At 41.7% G+C, this 20,736-nt stretch overlaps 1 long non-coding RNA gene across 1 annotated transcript; it reads right to left on the bottom strand.

Annotated features, from left to right (window-relative positions):
• Positions 1–12,969: 12,969 nt before the first annotated feature.
• Positions 12,970–13,520, bottom strand: LOC143324105 (uncharacterized). The gene is made up of 3 exons (XR_013077439.1): positions 13,466–13,520; positions 13,312–13,384; positions 12,970–13,229 (listed from the first exon to the last, which is right to left on the bottom strand). It is a non-coding gene; the product is annotated as an uncharacterized LOC143324105 (long non-coding RNA).
• Between the last annotated feature and the right edge of the window lie 7,216 nt (positions 13,521–20,736).

Below are 20,736 nucleotides of genomic sequence, written 5' to 3'. Positions count from 1 at the left end.
GAAATACCCCAGGTGGCGTTGTCCGCACACTCTTAAGAAAAACCTACCGCCCTGCCACAGTATTTTCAGTCACATGTTGTGACGTTTCGGAACTTAAAACACCGTTTAACCTTGTTTACACGCCAACACATAACCGGCATTTTCAGAAATCTCCACTTTGGCCGTGAAAAAAAACGTGCGCGTAAACGAGAGGCCAAACAGCATGAAAACATATGCGTTTTCCCCAAGTGTAAACAGGGTCATAGAGTAAAGTACCAGGGTTTCTATACTGTAGGCTACAGGTGTAGTTGGCAGTTTGTAGATTGGCAGCAGGTGTGCAGGTGAATAGGTGGAAAGTGGAAACTAGGTCGCCATGAAACAGACACAAGTCTCCACAAACAGAGAGAGACCAACAGCACACACTGAAGGGGAAAACAGCATAAACACTTGGGATGAGGGAGATATCCTGCTGGACCCTAATTTAAGTAGGACTTTGACTGTATGGGTGGCATATGTAACACAAGAGCATAATATTATGTCTTCACTAGTCACAAGGTATCGCAAACTCATCAAATGAATGATTTTGTGACTATCTGTTGTTTTTCTGCTAAATTTTCAGTTGAGTGTTGATTGGCAACAAAATATTAAAGATTCGTTCACGATCAGCAGATAATTAACTAAAGATTAGTAGGTGGAAAAAAATACTTGTCTAGAATAAGACAGACTGGCTAGGAACAGGTGAGGACGGAACTTTGTGTGTGTGTTTTTGCTTGCTGTTTGTTTTAGAACATTTGCTGTATGCCAGTTTAGTTAAGATCATTTGCTGATTATTGGTGAAAAACAGTTCAGTGGTAAAAACTGGTGAGAACATAATATTTTATGCATTACAGGTTGAGCTGAGGGAGCCATAACTGGTAAGTATGTGGTGTGTCTCTATTTTAGTTAATACGTTAAATAATGTTTGTAAGAAACCTGTTATAAAACTATGTTATGCATGTAAGTTAGATGCAGATCATCACTGATATAAAGAAAGACAAATAGCAGAGAAATCTAGGATGCCACCAACAGTCAAGATTTTGGTTATTTCATGTTATTCAAAAATGTTATGATGCATGTGGTTGTGTCTGAATTTAAATAATTATGGCTGCACTATATACAGAATGTGTGAGCAACCTATACCTCAGTCACCCTGGCACAATTGGTAGTAGTGATAAGAGCAGGATTCGGACAGCCTTCCGAAAGAAAAATTCAAGCCCTCAAGCAGTTTCAAGGTATCTATGCCAAAATTTTCAGGCTCTCAAAGTCTTTAGAGTCTTATCTACACTGGTACTTTAAATGCAATTGTGAAAAATAAACATAAATTCCTTTTATATCCACAGCAATCAATGTATATTGTTAATTTGTATATTTTTTGCCTGCTGTTCATATGAACTGGGATTATAGTTTTGATCAGGATTATCTGATACTTGCAAATTTCAAGAGTATGGGCTCATTTCCAATATGAAATGCTTGTTGAAAATCAGACAGTATATTTGAATTCAAGCATCTTCCTAACCTTGAAAACTTAACCTTGACCAAGACTTTGTACGAACCCCCTAAGAGTGATAATGATGTCAGTAGGAAAGTGTGCACCATGCCCTAAACACACAATAAGGCACAATAATAACCTAAATAAAAACATATAGAATGTGTATTAGTTTACGATGTCTTGCTCTCCTTTTCCTCTTGACCTCTTTGCCTTTTTGTTTTCCTTCTTCCTTTTTTTGCTTCTCTTCTTGTCATTCTTCTTTTTATGCTTCTTTTTCTTATTTTCCTCATCAAAAGTCAGAGGTAGCGCTTGTTCCCATCGGTTAAATGATGAATGACAAACAGATATAAAGTTTAAGTTTAGTCCCCACAATGGATTCACTCAAAGCCAGAGTCAACTTTTATCACAATATGCACCATTGCAGCATTACATTGGTGTGACTGAGATTGAGCAACTGATAATGCAAGGTGGTTTGAGGTGGTACATACTAAGTGCACACTAAGTTATTCATGGAATGAAGGGTTAGACTGTGTATGAAGAGACATTGCAGAAGTACAAACGATGTGCACAAAAGTTTAGATGGGATCTCAGGTTTGATCCACACATCCAGATCCACACACTGAAGCTGGTGAGTCTATTAAGAATGAACAGGCAGGGAGAGAGTCAAGGTCCAGTCTACTCATGACAACAGACTCACAGGACGTAGGCTGTAGCATGAAGGTAGGCACCTGGGCAAAAAAAGACAAAAAAAAGAGTCAGTAAGGCAGGTAGCAGACAAGGTAATGGATAGCAAAAATACTTGAATGATCTCTTGAGTCACGATAAACACACGATTCAACAAACACTGGGCGGAATATACTGTGACAGCAGGTGAGTCTTGATTGAATGATTAAGAGCAGGTGTGCTCAGGAGAGGAGGGGAATGGACCACGCCCTGCAGTAAACCATAGGCACACAACAGACAGGGGAGAGGCAGACAGATCCCCATACTATTACACTATCACACAACCAATGGAAACATAATAAAATTTTGATCAGTAGCCAGCTAGCAAAGAATTAAAAGTAAAATTCTTTGCCCCCCCCCCCCAGTTAAAGAGCCGCATGGCATGGGGGAGGAACAACCTCCTCAGTCTGTCAGTGGAGCAGGACAGTGACAGCAACCTGTCACTGAAGCTGCTCCTCTGCCTGGAGATGACACTGTGCAGCGGATGCAGTTGATTGTCCATGATTGACAGGACAGGTATTGATGGTATTAATTATGCATCAAACCTAGTGTCTGTGTCTGTGTGTGTTTACAGAAATATGTTAAAATTTTCAGTTTATCATATTATTTGATGTCCTGCATATTATTTGATGTCCAAATCTAAAAGATTAAAGCGCAGTTTTAGCACTATTTGACTACAACAGCAGGGATTTTAAATGTGCTCCTATCAATACATCTGGTGAATGTTTATTCTCCGGCCAACAAAATGGATGAATTGCTGATTCAAAACATAGACTTTTCCAAATCTTCTGCCCTGTGATTCACTTTATACAGATCAACAGATCACATCACAACAACCTGAGGCTTACATTCACAACAGTGGAGATGGCAGTGGACTTCATGGGGAGATCCCCAAAAGTGGCTGCCCTTGCCACATTTAACAACACTGCACCTGCTGTGGAAACCTTCAGATTTTTGGGATCCTCTATCTTCCAGGATCTTCTGTGGGCATCCAACATAGATACAATCATCAGAAAGGCCCAGCAGAGACTGTATCAGGATGTTCAAACTGCCTCAGGAGTTACTGATCCAGTTCTGCACTGTAATAATCAAGTCTGTCCATTTGGATTGGCAACCAAACAGGGCAGTAGCACAACAATCCTCCTTGAATGGTCCTCTCTATGTGTGTACAGTTTATGCACAAGACCTTACTACGTTAACCGAGACAGGGAGTGACTTCCTATCTGCAAGAATGGTCCCTAAATAATGTTAATGTCTGAGGTCTTTGTGTTGTCCAACCTTGACACCTTTGGGCTCCTGACTGTAGAGAAGGCATGTGATAGAAAATTCCTTCACACCCTGGACACAACCTGTTCCAACACCTATGGGAGGTGCTACAGAACAATGTACACCAAAAGAACCAGAAACAGTTTGTTATATAGAAAATTTCTTTCATGTGCACACATACTGTACCAGTAAAGCTCATTCTGATTACATTGAATCTCAGAATACTCTGGCTAACTGCAATCTGAATACAATTTAATTAGGGTAAGAAAGCAATTATTGTCATTTTGTATTTGCCATTGCTTGTGACAAGTGATTTAGTTCTAGCGTTAATTTCCAATTTGATACTATTGCACCATTCTGTAGGGCTACAGCTAGGGCTGGGTGATAAAACGATAACGATATGTCTCGCGATTGACACGTAATCAATATCAATAAAAAATGCGTTTGATAATTTTTTTCTTCATCGGAAGAAACCACAAGTTGCGGAGCAAGGTTGGTTGCATGAACAAAGGCACTCGCTCTCAGGTAACCGAGCAACGTAGGGAGTGATCACAGATAATTGGGAGTGACATGCTAACAACCAATCATTTAGCAGTATCAAGTTTGGTTGAGCCATCTCGTTGTCTCGTGTTTGATTCTTCGTGAGGAGTGAGATAAGTAGAGAGTGAGCGCTGCAACGAGTGCAGAAATTGACGATAAAACAATGAAACGTCAGCTCATCAGTATGGCAGTTTTTTGGATTTTCTAAGTCGGACCGTAGTCAGACCAATGTGGTCTGTAAAGTATGCAAGACAGTCGTCCCCACCAAGACCGTTTAATACCACCAACTTGTTTAACCACCTTAGCCGTGCTCACCCTTCAGAGCGCAGCCGTATTCACCAACGTCCAACAACATCAGTACCGTAGCACCACCACACAAGCAGCAGACCACCATGCAGAGGTGCTCTGCTTCAGTGCCTTATTGTAGCAACCCACTGAGAAACTTGCAGTGGGTCTGCAGGTTAGCACTTTGACCACCAGAATTGTGGAGAGAAAAGCAATCACGACTCTAAGATAGATTAAAAGCACAATTTATTTACATTTAAGAAAAAACAGAGTGATGGCCTAATGGTCTTGAGGGGGAATGTCTCTTTTACTCGCCGAGTCAGGGGGAGGAGAGCAGGCCAAGGTCCACTCTAGCTGCACACTGGTTACTTCTATGACTGTAGTTTGTTGTCACACATGGACCTTACTTGATGGCTGGTTTCAGGCTGTTGCCACAAACTAGGCTGGCATCGATCTTCAGCCTTTACAGAAGCCAAACTCTGCCTTCAGGCTGCGGCATGTGGGGGGACCTCGGCCTGCAGGTTGGAGAACACACAGAGTTAAAAGGACAAGCTGAAAAGGACGACAAAACTCACATGGTTAATTTTACAAATAAGGCAACCAATATAGTCCCTTTTCCTAGCCACACATACCTGCAGGTTGGAGAACACACAGAGTTAAAAGAAATTAGTAGTTGCAGCCTGCAGCTTAAATACCCCCAGGGAGTGAGGCACCTAATTCGCACCTGTCCTCAATTACCACCACACCATAGCCATTGGCTCACAGCAGTGAAGTCCCTCCACCCACACAGCACTACACACCCAATCAGTGCCCCTGCACACACACACATGCACAGATCAGGTGAAATACAGGTACTGATACACACTACCCTGTTACATTATGACAAATCATCTAAAAGGCACAAAGACATAACAGAGGCAGTGGCATATCATACATATCATATAGCTAAAGACGTGCTTCCGCTGAGCACTGTGGAGAAGACAGCTTATAAAAATCTCTTGCACGTGTTTTTTAGCACACTTGCAATAAAAATATAATTGATATAATTGAGTAGTTCACGTATGTTTAGAGTAAGAGTTACTAAAGTCATTCATATGTCTAGGCTGGTTTTATAGTTCAATCAGTGTTACTGTCTATCATGTTTGTTTTTTGTATGTTACAGATGTCAAGTCTACCTCAGTTTCTGCTTTGTTTACAAAATGCTGCACATATTTGAAAACATTTTATTCACCAGAAGGTGAATCAGCTTGTGAACTTCCTGGCACTAAACCTGCAGAAAAAAAAGTTCTGAGGTTTCTCTCTGTTTACATTTTTACACTTTTATTTACATTTATTATTTGAGTGTTTTCCATGGTTGTGTTGACATTTCCTTTCCTTTCTGCCTTGATAGCTGAGGGGATTATAATCAGAGGAAGGTTAAATTTAAAATAAAAATGTTTAAATTTAGGCGGCACAGTGGCGCAGCAGGTAGTGCGCGTGCCTCACAGCAAGAAGGTTGCTGGTTCGAACCCTGGGTCGGGCAAGGCCTTTCTGTGTGAAGTTTGCATGTTCTTCCCGCGCATGCCTGGGTTCTCTGTAGGTACAGGTATGTACACCTACATACTTTGTGTAATATTCATCATGGATGATTGTAATCAATGGCCCAAATACTGTAACTGCAGTCCTTTAATTAAACACTTCATATATAGTGTGTACATGGATATAGACAGGCTTCAGTCTTCAGTGTATTTCCTGTGTCAGTATTTCCTATATTAAGGTGCCATAATACTCAGAATGGTGTTGTGTGTGTGTGTTTTTCAAACAGTGGAGGCCAGCAGTGTCCTCCTCTGGGATGCTTTGTGGAAACCTGCCTGTCTTTCACAATGTGTTGCTGTACAGCAAGTAGCCAGATTGTGTTTAATGGTTTCCATGGAGGGTGCAAATAGCCTGTGGGGTCCCATAGCATATGACTGTCAGAAGTCTAACCTATGAGGTGTCATGGTTACCTCCCAGCAAGCATTTGAGCTACCCAATTATTATTATTATTTATTTTTTTACTGGATATATGTTTGATTGGGCTACTTTGATTGGGCTACTTTGAGAAGTATCCAGCACACAGTAGGTGTCCTCCTTTTGTTAATAAGTTGTCAGATCAATGGTAAGCAGGACAAAGGTTCTTTCTATTCAAGTCTGCTCCTCGCCTCATCTCACCTCTACTCTTCCCTGTCTTTGACATCCCCCCATGTACAAAGCCTGCACTTTATCTCACAGTGCAGCGTTTGACCACTCTCAAGACTTGTGCTGAATAGAGAAACAGAAAAGAATGAAGAGGTCCAATGTAATCATCAGAAAGATGAAGGCTAAAGTAATACTTGTGGGTGGCACGGTGGAACAGTGGCAACACCGTCGCCTCACAGCTAGAAGTCCTGGGTTTGATTCCCATCTGTGGTGCTGTGGACGCTGGGGGCGTGTCTTCCACCATGCCTTCGGTGCCTGCTGCCCCGTATCTCGAGTGTGTGGAGTTTGCATGTTCTCCCTGTGTTCACCTGGGGTATCCTCCATAAAAAACCCTCCACTAAAAACATGCAAGAAGATCACCTGACCAATGGTGACGAAAAGAACTGGGTCCCTGGGTGCCGCTGTTGGCTGGCAGCCCACCGCTCCTGGTCTGCCGCGGAGGAAGGACTGACCAAGAATGGGTCAAATGCGGAGAAATAATGCTTCACAAGAAGCATGGCGTGTGCATTGCTCCTGTGATGTGATGATGTGATGTGATAAATAAAGTACGTTTCTTCTCTTCTTCTCTTCTTCTCTTTATTTTCAGAAAACTCTACCGCCTATTAGCATACCAGCGATACAGTCTATAGCCACTTCTCAAAAAAAGCTTTTGTTTCCTGTTGTAAACATATAACAATGTTTTCTGGGAAAGTGGACTGATAAAGAGGAAGAGGTATTGCACAAAAGCACAAGTTACTGGTACAATGGTACTGACATTCACCAAGGTTAAAGGAACTGACTTCTGAGCTCAAGGAAATGTAATGTAAAATTATGCAGTGAATTATATGGACCAAAGGTTGTAACTCCTAGAGGCTACAATGTGACACCCTATAACAGACAACAGAGGCTCATCTGCTGACAAAAAAAAATGACCAACATGGTCATGTTTTGTAGAGCTACGTTTGAAGCACTAACAGTGAAGAGGTGAGTGAGGAACATACTGTTTCCTGTGACTGCTTCACAATAAAAGTCACTCTGTGTTTCTCCAGTTGAACCCTTTTAATTTGAAGCAGCAGCAGAAGGAACTGTTGAATTTGCCATAGCTGGACTGACTGCAACTGCAACTGAGTACAGCTCGGACACCGCTGCAGGAGAGTGAACATTATACAGTGAGGCTGATACCACTTAGATAAAAATGAAAACACTAATACTGGATTACAAGCATCATTTCCTGTGAATCCCTAATGCATGTAAAGTCAATTTGATCTTGGGAAGGGTGGACTCTGCCTCTAACAATAAAAACTACAACACAGAGTAGGTAATGACTGAATATGAATATCTTTAGCGTATCAAAAATGGGCTGCAATTTCAGAAAAATCTTTAGGATTATACCTTTAAATGCAATATACAGCCCAACTGAATTATACATAAAAAAGATCTCTATTATGTGTACATACATACAAGATATTGGACGTTTGCCAAGCTTTATTTTGTCTTGACAGCTACAAAACACCCTGACATGAAGACAGAAAAAGAACACAACAGCACCATTCGTAACATCTGGGCATTTGTTGTCAAAGAAGATAGCACAACAGCAACAATTACAGTAAAAACATTTCCCATAGCACAGTACAAAGGAGGCCATGTTGGAGCTGGGTTAAGGTCAGTGTTTTATTGATGTGTACATGGTATGTGTGTGTGTATGTGTGTTGGAAAGTGGTCAGACATGTATACTTTGTATACAAGGTTAAAAAGGCAAGAGGGAACATAATAGTCAATAATGGAAAGAAACATTAGCTGCAACTCCTTGTCCATTCTCAGTCTTTAATATCCGTCACAATTCTTCCAGAACCAGATGTGATTTCAGATTGCTTGTTTTGTTTATTTTGATTTTGTTGCTAAGTACCATAGTGTCAACATAATCTTGATTGTTCTGCTATCCAAATTGGAGCCTGCAGGCCAAAGTTGGCCATAAGGTTTGATTTGGACCTCAAGATGTTTCTAGTGGAAAAAATAAAATAAAAAATGAAATAAAATAAAACCACATGATATAAATCCCAGGTTATGCTGTTTTAACTTTTGTGATGTAAAAATGCTTTAAATCCTTTAAAGATTTTGGATCCCTAGGATTTTTTTTTTTTTTTTTGGGGGGGGGGGGGGGGGGGGGGATTCAGCACTTCAAAATTTCAGCACTGTAGGCAGAGTTATACTTTTGCTGGAGGTCAGTAACTTAGTATCCTTGTGCCATTTTGCATCTTAACAATAGTGTGCCATTATCCTCATCCATTACCCCTCTCTATGACAGCAGGCTATTATTGCAGGCAAAAAAATGAAATAACAGACCTCTTCTGCTGAGACTACTTTGAGTTTGGTATGTGCCTTGGGGAAATAACCACAGGCTCACACTGTGAGTCCAGCAGAGTCACAAATTCACCTTCTCTCTCGTCTTTATAGGTTACAAACTGCTACCAATGAAAATTGAGGCATGACAACCTAAAACTGTATTAAAAACACACTTGAGGTCTGTGTGACAAAGTTCAGCTTCAGCTGTGTGGGTGGTGACATTTTTCACATTTTTCCCCTACATTCAGTATTACAAATCCATTTACTCGACTCCACCTGTGACAGATTATGCTCCTGTACATACTCGTTGCCATCAATGTCTCTGTACACTGAACAACAGGCTGCAAACCAGTGAATACTGGAGATGTGCTTAGGGGCTTCAGGACTCAACAGATTTGTTTGAGTACCAGTGTTGGCCTCTCAGCACTCATTAGCCTGTGGTTATAAGTATGGGTTAGGATATAGATGCAGCCTGTATGTGTGCACATGTGTATACTTGACCATAGGTACATTTTGTGTATGTTAATATGCACAACTTGCAAAAACAAATACTCCTCTGGGACAATAAAAACTATTTATGTATGTATAGTTTTCCTGCAGAGTGCGGCAAGGATGATAAAATAATACACATAACATTAACACAATTATCACAGTAAGTAAAGTAAAACACTTAACTATTTATTTAGTTTTCAGTTTTATGTAGCATTCAGCTTGATAATTTGGAATGATGACAAAGAATAAATTGTTTTGCCTCCACCACTCATTACTCTGCTTGATGTTTATAGGTCCAGATTTGAATACCAAAGCAACATAACATTTAAACCTTGAGGCATTAGTCCCTCTTCCTTTTTTTAGGCTAGTTTTGTGGCATGACACTTCATATAAACGTTTTCATTTTGAGCATGCCTCGACCTTCACACATTCCACTCATTGCTCTCAAGCATCCCAGGTATTTTGCCTCATTGGAGCAGCGTACAAATGGACCTGATTTCAGTTATGTAGAGAGTCTGTAGAATAAGATGGAACAAGCAAATTATCAAAATTATCATTAGTGGCAGAGTAAAATTGCACAGGTTTGTGCAATCCCTTCAGGAAGTCTCAATGTTTCCTCCCCCAGGAAACACACAGTGAAAAGAGGCAAGGTGCTGGCTGCAAGAAGTCCTAAATTCAAAATAACACCTTCTTATTTTCAGTTTATTGCTTGTCAATTTTCTCTCCAGTAATCCCTTTAATTGAAACTCTTAACAGGCACTTGCCACCTTGAAGGATGTAATTAAATGGAGTCAGATCTGAATGCACAGCTTTTTAGACTAAATATATCCTGTTTAATGTGTAGGTAGTGGGTGGGGGAGGTGGGGGGCTGTCAGACCTCCAGAGGACTGACAGTGACAGACATTCAGGTAGAGGGAGCTGCCAGCTTCACTCTCGACTCAAAGCAGATGTGAGAGGTAGCTTGTTCCTCTTGATTAATGTCCTCTAGCACTTTACTACTGAGGACTTCAAATAGAGGTTTGATGCATATAATAAGCTGCCATTCACCCTTTAGAAAAAAAAAAAAGTAAACCTTGTGAAGCTACCAGCTGGAGGGAGCAAAGTTGCCTCTGAGACTATCATCTCAGATTGTCTATGGTGCCAACCCATTCTCACTCCTGATTCGTCATATATGCACGCAGTAATGCTAAAGGGGTACCCAGTGCCTTAAGAAGTGGCACAGAGGGGTCCCGACCAAGCATCCATTTGTGACGATTTGGGATTGAGATTATGATGGTGTTGCTGTGTTTGAGTGTGTCAGAGAAAAGTCTTTTTTTATTGAATCTTCTCCATGAGAGGGAGAGATCACCATGTGTTTCTTCACAAGTGTTCAAAGGGGGATACTAAAAACCGATATCACACTGAGAAGACCACTACAGCAATGCTTTCTTTGATATTGGTTAATGGACACTGAGGCCACATTTCCACTTCTCATTTCATCAACCTTTACTTGAGGTGTCTTGTAGGTGGATAAAATTGAGAAGAGATTTATGACACTTTCATTTACACTCAGTCACATAGCTGTGTCTTTGTCAGATCATAAATCTGATTGCAATCTGTCTTAGTTTCTGGGTACATGCAAATCAGTTTTGACCCTCCTCCAGTACAAAAGGAGATGGTAATACACCTGAAGCTGTTTGGTAACTGCCAACAATTCCAGAAGAAGAATCAGTTCTTCACATATTTACTTTCAAAAATAGCTGTTAACTAACAACTATCCATAAAATAACACAAACACATGAACCTCAAGCAAGATAAAAGTTTTGTTGTCTTGACTGACTCTCACTCACACTGCTGCCACATCCACATAGACCATTCTGTGGTTGATCAAGTATCTGATAAATGGTAGAACACTGCCTGTATTTGATAGTGTGGCAATGGCAGGAGCCATTTTTCCTGTGGCTTTAATGAGACAGGGAACAATTTCAGTGTAACTTTAGCTGCTGTTATCAGAAGACCAGAGGAGACAGACCATGGTTATATTAAGAAAATCAGACTGGCTATTCAGAGAGTGGCTATTTCCACAGACTGCTGATATAGTTGCACTATGGAAGGAGGAAAGATTACATAGCCATCTTTGACTGATTCTGCTTGGCCCAATTCAGACTGAGAGTAAAAAATATGAGTCGACAGCCATTGTAAATTATCTGTGATGCTGTAATGCCCATTGATAGGAAAAATAAATTTAAGATGGATAAGGCTTCAGGCCCAAAGTTGCTTTCTGATTGTTTGTAATCGTGGTGAGAGACAGTAAATGTAAAAGTAGTAGGTCGTCTTGCTTAAAGTGACAATATCCCTGTCTTAATGTTTGTTTTTGTATGTTAATGTGTTTTCAGAGATTCACGAATAGCTAGTAAACAGGCCTTTGAGTTGAGATTATATTGTCACACATGTTGTTGCACTTGTAAATTCAGTGTACTGTGGCTTCCTTTTCTGAGGAGCTCTGTAATCTTCATAGTGGTGTGAAGGGAAAAATCAGTCTTTAGGATAGATCACCTAGTGACCATGAATTTCAGTGCAATATTTCATTGCAATTCTTTGACTTGTACATGTACTACAAGCAATGACAGTGGATCATTATTAGGATTCAGTCAGGAAAAGTCATATGATTCTTCCTCTGGAGACCATAAATGTCTATATGTGGCGGTACGAGGGCTGATACAGTCTTATGGACAAGATCAGAGTATATATATAAATTTTGAATAGGAAAGCCGACAACGCCACCCTGGGATTTTCCACCCAGGGAATTCTGGATAGTGGAGAGTTATACCAAGGAGTTATACCAAGGAGGGCAGGAGGTGTGGTTCAATGTTAGTCAAAATGTATGTTTATTAACAAATCAGTCGAGATAAAAGAAAACAGGCTTAAAAGGGACTAAGGTGTTAACACTCCACTCCAACGGGGAAGCTTACCGACAGTGCAGGGGAGACCTGGGGGAGGAGGTCCAACTTAAAAAGAGGAGCACCCCACTCACGCGTGACACCTAACCCAAAAAAGTGAATTACACTGCAACTAAACTCCAAAATCACACCACACACAAGGGACACCGCCACCCGGGACACCACCACCACCGTCGGCTCCCAACAACTAGAAAGGAGAGGGGAGAACACAATTAGTTGAAATGTTACTAGTTATTGGCATTAAAAGCCGCAATAGGCAAGCAATTGGTAACAACAAAGGAAAACCAAAAACAAACAAACCAACCAAAAAAAGGAAACAAAGAACACAAGCCTCTGGCCAGAGAAACAAAAGAACAAATTTACATAAACCTTAATTCGAAATGAAAATTAATTAATAACTAACCAACCAATGAATTCAAAGTAACACAATGCACTCTAACAGGCGAGAGTGCCTTATCCCCTCGGAGCCCCCCCCCACACACGCGCACTCACCCGTCCACACACGCACGCACACGCACACGCACACTCGCACACCCGCACACCCACACACGCACACGCGCACACACAGTCCAGGCTGGGCAACCACTGCTGGGGCCCGATGTTAGGAGAGGAGCTGGACCGAAGTACCAGGGCCCAAAAAACCACTCCAAACTAGTCCCAATCCGATGCGGTGGCAGCGATAGCAAGCTGGGCAAGCAGCGGCGAGCGGAGCAGGCAGTAGCGAGCGAAGCGGAAGCAGGAGCAGGAGCAACATGCACGAGAGACAGGCAATAGGGGTCGGCGAAGCAGCAGCGTTCCTGCACTTATCTTAACATCCCGGTTCGATCCCCTGGTCCAGGTCAACGGGCATTCAGCCAGTGAGGAGAGAGATGCAGAGGCGCTGCACGGCTCGGTGCAAAGAGGAGCGTCTGTGGTGCGCCGGTGATGCCTTAGCGCCGCTGTGAACACAGACCGGTGAGGCGTTTAGCACCTGGGCTAGCCGGCTATTGCTAGGCTAAACCTACATTAATGTGTCCGTACCTGGTCTCCTTTCTGTCTAGTACTTATGGGCAAGACGGAAGATCGCCACCATCCTCTTAACCACGAGGGAACACTTAAAAAGAACACACAGCCGAACCATTTAATAGGCTAATGTGAGCTAAAAATGCCTGCCGGTATGCGGCCGCGTACCTACCTGCACAGGGAAGAGAGGAGGAAGTGGAAGGCTGGGAAGCGGAAGGGCCTTCGAGCCAGGAAGTGAGAGGATGAGGGAGGGACGCAGTCTACCTTTTATACCTTCGCCCTCTGCACCGATAGGCTAATGCGCCAAGTATTGTACAGAGGAGCCGAACCACCGGTATTCAGCCCCAGCAGCATATCGTACTGCTACATATACAAGATTTCATGTCAACCCATCTAGTATTTATCACTTTGGATTGGTAGCCCTGAAAGAAACAAGATGGAGAGTCTCCAGCCCTGCTAGCAGCTCTGTGAGAGTGCACTGAGGCACAATTGTGCTCAGAATGGTAACATTAACATTCTGATGTTGAGCAGGTATAATGTTTACCATGATCAGCATGTTCACTTAGCATGTTAGCATGTTACCATTTTCTAATTAAACACAAAGTACCACTGAGGCTGATGGAAATGTCATTCGTTTTGCAGGTATATATAGGTATATTCCAGGGTCATTGGGTGTTTCGTGTCTCGAAACATGAGTAACTCTAATCTGGGTGACTCAGCCAGGGCTGGTGGGCTCTGCCCGGACGATGTAATGCCTTGCAGAGTGACAGACATTTGCTAGTCTGTCACTCTGCAAGGCATTACATCTGCAGCCACCTTCTTGGTAGGCACAATGTCATCCACCCTCATCTATGGCACTCATCTACACAGTCAGCCTACCTGACCTTCTTCCTCTCAGTGGCAGTTGTTTCTAACATAAGAACTATATCTGGTCTCAATGTGGTCATTGCAATGGAATCAGGAAACCAGAGTCGTTTCCCCAGGTCAACCAACAGCAGCCAGTCCTTAGCCCATAGTCATGCCTTTGGCTTCTCTTCAGCTTGAACGAAAGGGATGAATTGCTATGCTGGTTACAGCCATTTGGAATGGACCATGGCGGAGCAGATGGTTTCAGCTATGGTCTTCAGCACCTGGTCATGCCGCCAATGACAGCGGCCCTCTCCTAGGGCTTTCAAGCAGCAGCTGAGAATGTGCTCCAGTGTTCAGGGCCAATCCAGGCCAAGAACACAGGATGCAAGCCGGAGCTGGGGTTTGATGGAGTTGGAAGCACATCATAAACAGACTGGACAAGGAACCTGATGTGCTGGGGTTCGGCTCACCAAAGCTCAGACCAAGATATCCTGTTGTCTAGGTCCCTTTGCATCCAAGCTCCTTGTTGATGCATCCCCACAGTTCTAGTGGCACACACCTCGTCACTAGCTCTCACTTCCTGTTGTACCAAGTGGCATCTGGCTCTATCCCTGTTGCTTGCTTGGTTCTAGCTAGTTGTTGGGTTGCTACCTAACCCAGCCTGTCAAGATGCCACCTGGCCAAGAAGCATCCTGCATCGAAGCCAGGACATGACCTGCTCCACTACAACTTGGGCATTCCACTTTCATCCCATCCTGACGTCAACACCAGCACCAGATACTTTGAGGTCCCTGGACTCTTTATACTGCAGCACCGCTCTTGTCCGGGTGACCATGAATTACTGCTAAATGGAAGTGTGAGCTTGTTCTTCCACCCCTACAGAGAAATGCTGCCTAGACTCCTGGGATGAACCCAGCCACCTGCTGAGGCAATGGCTGATCTTCCGCTCAAAGCACTCAAGTTGTACACAAGTAGGGCCACAGGATCTGTGGGAGAATTGCATTTGTACCAAATTCCATGGCAATCTGTCCGTAACTGTCCAAACTTTTCAGTAAAACTTTGAATGTAAACTTCATGGTGGAGCTGGAGAAAAAGTCAGGGCTTCACCAAATCCATAAGGATGCACCTTCTGAGGACCATAACTGTCTATACAAAATGGCAATCCATTTAATATTGAATGGATAAGTTATTGAAATATTTCAGCATGGACCAAAAGCCAAAAAAAGTAAAGAAAAACAGAAAGAAGAGGCTGGGAACTGATAGACAATATAATACCTACTTTACTTTTGGACCAGCCATCTTCTGTTATATGTGGATCTCTTTGCCAAAAACTACAATGAGAAATCAATGACAGAGCTGTGATGAATGTGTGTTTAATGTGGTTCATATCCAAAACAAGGATATGAATTTTGATCTGTACATGTGCATCCAAATGCCCCAATCCTCTTTAAACATCTCCTGTTATTCAGCAGCCTGCCACCGATCTGTCTCATCATCACTCACACTGTTTATGCTTTTTTAGCCAGAGGCTTGAATTGCATACCAACTACTTCAAACCCTCATAACAATCAGAAAATAAGCACATTAGTGTTATGAAATTCAAAGAGAAGGGCATTAAACATAGTCCTCACAGCTCTTTCAACTCTTTCTCTACCCACCTCCCCACCCCACAGCAGTGGCCATAGTAAGTGTCGCTATGGTCTGGTGAAAGTTCATGACTTGCTCAGACACACAGCTTCACCCCTCATTAAACCTGTGGTATCCCACAGTGCTCTTTAAGAAGTGCCAAGCTCACTCTGCTTGATGTGAACAGTTGGAAAATTTTGAAACACCAGCTTTTTTTTGGAGACATAAGAAAAGCCACCTTGTTTTAATTTGCTGCTCACACATTTTGAGGTTGTCCAACTTGGTTTTGAAAAGCATTACTATGCAACAAGGTTACAGAAATTCCCAGACTGCACAAGGCTAGACAGTTATTCAATATTAGTTAAATATATCATCTGCTAGTAAGCATTTGATGAATTATACACATGTAGATTACTTCACTCATCACTACGGGTACTAATCAGCCTGTGAAACAATTTATAGTGTCTCATGCAGCTCTAGAGTAGCTTTGTCCAGTATGGGAACATTAAGTTAATGGTGTCATAGCGATGTCATGTTTAAATTTTAATTTGGAAAGTCTGCACTACAAACTGGGTACATGAAGTCTGAAAGCCATTAGCATTTACCAGGTGGCAAGGGTTTAATAAAACAAATACAAAAAAGTTATTGTTGCATTATGGGATATGTAGGTATCAGCTAGTGTAAACTGCAACAGACACTCATGGTACACAGTATGACACTCATCAAGCACCTGTGCACATTGTTCTCTATGTGGCCTAATGCTCAATATGGGCTGCAATTTTTTTCTCATACGGGGGATTAATAAAGTATTATCTTATCTTAATTTTATTATGCTAGAAAAGTGTTGAATCAGAGAAAGCATTTCTATGTCATATTGCTATAGAACATTTTAAACATTCTTTGTTTTTTGTTTTGTTTTGTTTTGTTTTTTATATAACTTAAAGCACCCTTACAAACAGGTGTTGCAAAGGTATTTAGGGCCCAGTTTCACAATGTGCTGAGCAGCTACAATCAAAATGTTTGCTGGGCTCTCTCCATCACTTTTGATGTACAAGACAACCTTTGAATGCACACATAGTATCTCATCAGGCATAGCTTCTGAGGTCCCATACATATGCACCAACTCATCATGCTCCACAGGGGGGCAGATTGATTACAATGTCTGAGGAAATCAGGACGTGTTGAGGAGGCAGGGGGTGGAGGATGATCCTTCTATACAGTATCACCCGCAACCATCACCCCGCTGGGACAGGCCCCCCCACCACCATCAACCCTATTCTCCCCTCAGAACAGAAATCCAGATCAGGCATCGCTGTCAGTGGTGGTGGTGGTGGTGCATGTCTTTTGGATAAAAAAAACAATCAGCGCTTAATTTATCACCCTGACTCAACTCTAATGAAGTTGTAATGCATTAACACATTCACTGAGGGTGGCATGGGGACAAGAGGACGTGATGAGAGGTAGGGAGGGCTAATACGATGGAGGACTTATGTTCCCAGGGTAAAGTTGATGGTCTACTCATGGAGTCCAATTTGCCCAAAACAGAACCACAAGCATGTTAATGCATTCAAATGTATGGCTGTATGTATCTTTCACACATCAATTTCCTATGCATTTACGACAATGCTCAGAAAAAAACATGACATGGAGGCATACTGATCATTCTTTTTATTTATTTGACAATGCAGCTGTAGAAAAACACAGAAAAGAGTGGAAAAGACATGCAGCAGATTGCTCTGCAATGGAATCAAGCCATTGCCATTGTTACTGCAGGGTGTGGTTGGCAGATCTGGTCCAACTTCCTCCTCTCTTTTCTAAACTATCATTCAATGAAGACTCACCTGCTGCCCAAGTATATATGGCCTTCCGGCCTTCCACCCAGTATTTGTCAAATCATTTTTTTTCCTGTCTGCCTGTCTGCTTTGCTGACACCTGTTTTTTGTGTCCAAGTTGCCTTACCTCAGTTTGCTCCAGTCCATGCCTTTGGAATCCTCTCTCGCCTGTTCACTCTCAATCATCTTGTCAGCCCCTTTAATAATAACATGATACTTTATTAATATAGCGCCTTTCATACAGGGATTGCTACGGTGGCCGGGAAGTGCAAACCAACATTACAAACTGTGAGACAAAATTACGTTTTGTAAAACATTTTTACATATCATAAAACAACATTACATTACCATAACACATTTACAATTCCCGAAACAAATTTACATTTCAGAAAACAAATTAACAAGACACGAAACACTTTTACAAGTGCCGAGACAAATTTACAAGTGACGAAACAAATTTACATTTCAGAAAACAAATTAACAAATACAATCTACCGGAAAGGGAACGTCCCAAATACCGGGTTGACCCGGAAGTGATAACGGAAGCGGGTCAATTCGAGTTGTTGACATTTTCAATAGACGGAGATGGACAGAGACCGAGTCATGTTTTGCCCGTTTTGTGGACAACATATGAGCCGATTAACGCGGTTTCGTTTTTCGTGTGGTCGGTCGTTACAGTGTTTAAGAGGCATGGACCAGACCGGCGGACCAGATATGTTAGAGCAGTGCATACAGTACACGAAAAACAAAACCGTGTTAATTGGCTCATGTGTTTGCCACAAAACAGGCAAAACATGACTCGGTCTCTGTCCATCTCCGTCTATTGAAAACATCAACAAATCGAACTGACCCGCTCCCGTTATCACTTCCGGGTCAACCCCGTATTTGGGACGTTCCCTTTCCAGTAGATTGTATTTGTTAATTTGTTTTCTGAAATGTAAATTTGTTTCCCCACTTGTAAATTTGTCTCGGCACTTGTAAATGTGTTTCACGTCTTGTTAATTTGTTTTCCAAAATGTAAATTTGTTTCGCCACTTGTAAATTTGTCTCGGCACTTGTAAATGTGTTTCACGTCTTGTTAATTTGTTTTCCAAAATGTTAAATTGTCTCAGATTTTGTAATGTTGGTTTGCACCTCCCGGCCACCGTAGATTGCAGTTCAAAGTGCTTTACATAGTATCAAAGGACATCTGAACCGATCAATCTGATAGGCCTAGTTTTCCTTGATTACAGTAAGAACAGTTTATGAGTTAAAACTTCAAGTAGTATAAAACAGTAAAAACAATCATCAAGCACAATATATGGATTAAAAACAAGTGGAAGAACGAATTTTAAAATAAATAAATAAATAAATAAAAACATCAGTGGTAAAATCCATGCAAGTAAAAGAACAAAAGAAAATAAGAAGAATGGTGCAAACTACCATGTAAGTGCAGTTCATTTAGAACTGGGCTGCAGAGTTTTGGATAAGTTGAAGTCTGTCTGTGGTTTTCTTAGGGAGACCTGTAAAGAGTGCATCGCAGTAGTGTCTGAAGGCATGAATTAACTTCTCAGCATCATTTTGATTTATTAATGGTCCTACCTTTGCTATATTTCTAAGATGAAAAATTATGTTTTGGTCACTTTCTTTATATGAGAATTAAAATTCAATTCTAAGTCTATGACCCTAATATATATATATATATATATATATATATTTAGACCAACATCGGTATCAAAAGAGAAAAAAAAAAAACAAAAAAAAAAACGTATGGAGTATGTGTCTGGAAATGGGGAAATGGCAATCATTCGCTCCTAAACCACCCAATGTCATGTTGTCACTCTTGTGCATTTATTTAATCCTTTTTCTCTCTCTCCCTCTGCTCCTAGACTGAGCACACGGAGGCGGGGCAATCTGCTCGGCAGCAGGGTTGATCATACTCACCTGCTTCTCATCCCGTAATCAAGTCGGCTACTTAAGCCGGCTCCAAACTTGCTTCTGTGCCAGAGTATTGCGTTTGCTTGTCTCATGTGCCCTGTTCTCGAGCTAATCTCCTGCCTCATGTTGTTTGCGCTATATATATATATATATATATATATATATATATATATATATATATATATATATATATATATATATATATACGCACTCACACACACATACATATACATATACACACACACACACACACACATATACATATACATATACACACACACACACACACACACACACACACACACATATATATATATATATATTTTTTTTTTTTTTTTTTTTTTTTTTTCCTTTGTACTTTGTTATTCTCCAGTTTGAGCATTCTCCTGGGCGCTTTCTGTTTTTGTAAGTCCTTCATCTTTTGTTCCATTTGACTTATTTGTTACTGGTGGTAGAGGTGGTGGTGGTGGTGGTGTCCCGGGTGGTGGTGTCCCTTGTGTATGTTGTGATCCTGGAGTTTAGTTTGCGGTGTAATTCACTTTCGGGCTGGGTGTCACGTGTGAGTGGGATGCTCCTCTTTTAAGTTGGACTTCCTCCCCCCAAGTCTCCCCCGCACTGTCGGTAAGCCTCCCCGTTGGAGTAGGGTGTTAGCACCTTAGTTTCCTTTTAAGTCTGTTTTTTTTTTTATCTTGAGTGTGATCTGTTAATAAACTTAAGTTAGTTACAGTAAGACTGTATCAGCCCTCGTACCGCCACATCTAGGTGAAATTAAAATCTCCAAAAGGTAAAATTTTGACATGTTTGGTTTTCCCAGATCCCATCACATTTCTTGATATTGGGCTCTTCAAGATCAGTGAGGAACATATGCAACTCCTTGCAGGCTCCTGTGAAGTTGGTTCCACAGTCAGAACGGATTTGCTTGGCAGGTCCTCGCAGAGCAAAGAATTGCTGCAAGGCATTGATGACACTTGACATATCCATAGCCTCAATGAGTTGTATATGCATGGCATGTGTGCTCATACAGGTGAAGAGTACAGTTCACTTTTTGCTGTTCGCCTAACCTCCAGGGGTTTGTCAGTGCAAGGGCTCAACACAGAGTCCCACATAGGTTAAGGGCAGCTCCGTGCTCAGACAATCGGAAGGTAGGTCTGCCATCTTCTGTTCAGCAGATCCCCCATGAAGTTTGTTACACAATACATTTGTGGAGGATACTGCCGAT

This window comes from Chaetodon auriga, chromosome 8 (genome assembly GCF_051107435.1).
Source record: "Chaetodon auriga isolate fChaAug3 chromosome 8, fChaAug3.hap1, whole genome shotgun sequence".
Lineage (NCBI taxonomy): Eukaryota > Metazoa > Chordata > Actinopteri > Chaetodontiformes > Chaetodontidae > Chaetodon > Chaetodon auriga.
Note: the sequence above shows the minus strand (reverse complement) of the source record. Positions and strands in the feature narration are given on the sequence as shown.